Source organism: Teleopsis dalmanni, chromosome 1, assembly GCF_002237135.1.
Source record: "Teleopsis dalmanni isolate 2A chromosome 1, ASM223713v2, whole genome shotgun sequence".
Lineage (NCBI taxonomy): Eukaryota > Metazoa > Arthropoda > Insecta > Diptera > Diopsidae > Teleopsis > Teleopsis dalmanni.
The window spans coordinates 90292978-90298307 of record NC_051846.1 but is presented as its reverse complement, the minus strand read 5'-3'; positions in this window follow the sequence as shown (position 1 = coordinate 90298307).

Sequence of the window (5330 nt, the reverse complement as noted above, 5' to 3'; positions counted from 1 at the left end):
AAAAATTAAAGAAATTAAAAAAATTATTTTATGAAATTCTATTATTTAAGATAAATTACAATTAATTAAAATAAAATTAAAAAAAATCTCATTGTCCACTTCTTGAACTAATAACTTGTATGCAGTATCAAGTCGGTGCAATCACAATAAGTAATTCGATTTGACCTCTTTCAGAGCAATGTATGATGAGATATCTCATTCGCATTTACACATGAATTGCTTGCATACATAAATTGATTAACTCGACAATACAAAACTAAATGAAATTGTTTAGTAAAAGGCGAAATGAATAGAGTGTTTTTCTGGTATTCGACGAATAATAAAACAGACAACAATAAAATGTTTTATGCGATTTCAGAAGATTGAACACAGCTGAGGAGAATACGTATAGTCTATTGTAAAAGGGAGTAATATAGGTTTTAATATAAAAAAAAAGTCCAACAAGGACATTCAATGTACAAGTATTACTTACAGTTTAAATTTAGTTAATACATAATCCCTTTGTGTAAGTGTATAAGTTTCTGTATAAATATTTGAAGCGTATTTCAGAAAAAACGAGCCCCTTGTCACTGTGGAATAATAGATGCAGTTTATTGACTATCTATTGGAAAAGAGGTCATGTCACTGAACGTTTGTGGAACATCACAGAAAGGCAATGCAGAGTGTAAAACTTAATTTGATACTAAAAAATCGATAAAAAATTAATAACAGCAATAGAAAATGTGCACGTTACTACACATTTTCATTTAAGACAACATTTGTTAGAATTTTTTATAATTAACACTTGACGAGGAATATTAAATGAAAGGACTTAATCGAAACTTTCGCCCAACTTCAATCGAGTCTAATTAAAATTTTCAACTGTCATCGTTTATAATAGTTTTGACCTTAAAAATCATTTTTCGAGAATTTTTTGTATTTACCTTATTTTATTATAAACATATTTCAGAAGTGTTAATATCACTGAATAAAATATTTGTGAGAATATTTTTGGTGGCACAAAAAGTTAGATAACCTATCAGTAAATACTTCTTATTCTCTCCAAAATACCATCCATATATATCCATTCATTCTCTCATAGTAAACAGATAATTAACAAATATATATCACATGCTATTGAAGTTACTGAGATAATAAATAAACAATAAATAATCGCGATAGATAGTTAACTTATTTGTTGATAATAGCAAGAAAAAAGATAAAATCCTTTCTGAGTTCAGTTCACTGAAAACTTCAAATTAGTATTGACAGATAAGAAACAATGACAATTGCTAGGGAATTAAAACTGATTGGAAAAATATATATATATTTATGAAATAAACGTACTTGATTGTAGTTTTATGTGTAATTATCTGTAATAATTATAATTAAAAAAAAATTTTTAATATCTACTATTTTTGCTATTTTTGTATTCAACACCTGAAAGAATTTTTAAAGAAAACAGAATCCAAATGCGGTAATGAAGTGGTTTCCCAGTACCTGAAATTATACACGCTATATCACAAAATTACAAACCAAAATCTTTCTTATATAAAGGTTTTTAAGATGTTTTTTGAGCCCCATGAGAACTATCGATATCACAAATATGATAACCAAAACCTTTCTTATAGGAAGGTTTTAAAGGTATTTTTTAAGCTGCATGAGAACTATCGATATCGGTAACTATGATTTGACAGATAAGAATGTTAAACCTGTTTGTTCGGTATGATTTGGCAATTAAACATGAATCGTGTAAAGCTAGAATAATACTTCTAAATTGTGGAAATTTACTTTGACAAAAAAAAAAAAATATGTTCGTAATGTTCATTGAACACTTCGTTCATTTTACGGTCAGCATAATTAACCTGGTTAACAAGCAATTCATGCAGTTATTGATCGATTTCGCACTAATTTTACTCTTCTCGATTCAAAATCATCAATAATTGACTATTTTTTGCAGTTTACACGCTATCGGCATCTTCGGCTCTTATTTCTTTTGAAATGAGAAGGGAGCTGCCATTATGGTGAAGGGCGAGCGCTATCGAACCATGCTGACTAAATTGTTGGCAACAATTTCTAAAAATTAATCAGTTCAACTATAACGACATTTGGTTCCATGATCGATTTTACAAATGTATAATAGTGTTTTTCATTTTTGAACCCTGCAAAACGATAATAATAACAAGATAACATTTCTATGTTAATAACAATATATGGTATATGAATTGGACACAAAGATCATCCGATTTATCACAAATTTTTTTTTGTGGGTGTTACGAAACGGATAATGTTTAGCGAATAATCCTCAAACTCTTAATGTTTTAAAGACGATCAATTTCTGCTGTGATTCTTGTCAGCTATATACGGACAAGTCAACGGAATTTACTACAAAAGGATTTACTTTTGTTAGATATTCCGTAGAGATATGTATCTTGAATGACACAAGTCAAAAAATATATTGAAACCAAACTTTGATCAAAGTCTCAGTCTCATTTGTCATATGCGACATTCATTATTTTAGAAAGAACATGTTTGGTATCCTTATTATTTACAAGTATTTGATTATTTGTTACTTAAAGAGTTCGAAACTATTAATCATTAGATATTGGTTAAACCGACAGTCTATTGTATTCTTTTCAAGAAATTATAATAGCACACAATAAATCCCATTCTAGTAATAAAGTTTTAAAAAAAAGTTAGCAACACCTTCTTAAACAGATATATATCTATTACTCATATATAATCCTATTCCTAATCCTATTATGCTATTGGCATGGCAGTTATGGACTAGGCGCCTCAACAAAAACCTAGCGTCAAATTGTTAAATTGTTGATGAAGAAATTGATGACGTCGGATATACATGGAATCCTATCCATGTATATCCTAACAACATGAAACAGAATACGATTTAGATCGATAGTAAAGGTTTTATAATCCAACAAGAGTTAAGGAGACAGTAAATAGATTTGATCTCACTACAAAATCTATAGACTATTCTCAACGATCTGATTATATGGAAAACTACTTAAAAATAGGAACCAGTAGAAAAATTACTAAGCTCCATATTTAAATAATTTTTTGAATATCATTGAAAATTATTAAAATTTTAAATTTTATTGTATATTACCAAATCTCAGCTGTTGGACTCACACCTTGAACATGTTTTTTTATATAATAAACACGTGATAAACATTTTTTTAGTGAATACATAAATATTTATATTATATATGTTTTTGTTCATATGAAAGAAAATAATAAAAACATATATTTTATTTATTAGATAAATGAAAAAACCACATTTAAATTCGATTCTCTTTTATCATTTTCTCGGAATTAAAAATAAAATATATAATCATATTTCGTTCATTTGTATCTTATAAATATAAAAGTATAAAAAAAAACGCCTATAAAATTAAACTGTGATAAACACAAATATTTTGCAAATATGTGCGATGAACTCTGAATTTGTCATAATAAAAAATTCTACCACACTTAACTTTTATTTCTGAGGTAAATTTTAATTTGAATACAATGTAAATAAATTTTTATTCATATACGGAAAAATAATAATAAAATATAATTCCAGAAGGCAATAAAATAAGACTGAAATCGTCGTATAAAAAAATTTCAAGAGACCTCACAAAAAAATAATTCTTCTGAAGATGTTTAAGTGATTGCAGAGAGTTATTTATTAGTCAAGACCCACTCTCACAAAACACTTTTCAAAATAGCTGTTGACGGTTAGTTAACACGTGTAAGCAATAGACAGACCTATTGCGTTTTATTTCTACCCAAAACTGTGTATTAGTGTTGATTCAAAACGGCACTATTCCGTTTCAAGGATATATGTTTGTGGATTATGTTTGTTATGATTTGTGGGGACAATGTCTAGAGAAAGATACAATAAAAATAGATTTAGCAATGCATAGTTGCTTGAAACTAATGGCAAATGAGATATATTAACATATATATTTGTTAGGAGAAAAATATTTGGAACTTTCGATTTTTGTTTGGTGGACTCTTCACCCGATAGATGTTTAAATGAATTACTTTAGAGAGCTGTAGGATTTTATATACTGATAACTGGAAAAAATATAGTTCGTAATAAATTATTTGGTATAGAATGAAATATTTTTACTTATTCGGATAATTCATAAATGAATACTTATTGCAGTATAAAGAGAAATTTTTATTTTTACCAAAAATAAATACAATTTAAATTTTTAGGTATTTTCATATATAAGCATTGTATGTATTCATTATGTATTTAAAATAAATTCATAATTTTTGCATTTTCGTGAAAAATAAAATGATTTATAAATTGCAAATAAAAAATGGATTTTTTATCCATTTGTACCAGCTTTGGCAAAACTTTGAAAAATTTTTCACATTCTTTTATTTCTAATAATTTTATTAAATTTCTACATTTTTTTAATTTAACTTAAAGAAAATAAATAAAATTGTTGAATGGTTTATGAATGATGTTTTGTTTATTTCATTAGTAAACATTTTGCATATTCAAAAATATTTTTTAAAAATTTATGATTATTTAAAATATTCAAAAATACATAAAATAAATTATGAACAGAAAAAAATCACTATATGGAAATTCCATAAACTTACCATCACTCAAAAACGAATCGATAATCTCTCATTGAAAGCATTTTCATTTCCGTTTTTTGTTTAAAAAATCTAATAAAAATAAATAAATGCCAAAATCGTAAACGATAACAATTCTTAAAATCCAAAAATAAATAAAAATAATAAATAAATACAAGTAGAGAAAACTAATTTTGAACCACAAAACCCTCTTTGCGTAAGCAATTGGCAAAGGAGATGAAAATCGGGAATAAAATAGCCAAAATAAAAAAAAAACAAAAGAATTGATAATTGAAAGACTTGACTCTTTTGATGGATGAATTTCTGGACCAATACAAACTTTTCTAAGAAGAAAGTAGATACAGAAATATATTTTATTGACAAGAATTCAAAAGAAATTTTCCACTGTTGGAGAAAAGTCTTTATAATATTATGCTTTCTTTAGTACATAGTCTTTAGTATAAAGTCTGTTTACTTGCATATTAGACTTATACATTACATACAAATCATTGTATAGACAATAACAATTATATGTTATATAAAAACAATTTTAATAATTATAAATGAATGAACATATATATATACATATAAGTATATGTATATATTAAAATTGCTCTGTACGATTGACTTTTTTCTGTAAATATATCACTTTTATCAGAATTTAAACTAAACTTTATCAGAATTTATGACTTTTCCTACAGGATACTGTAGACTCAATTACCACTTAAAGAATATAGGTGAGATAGAAAGTG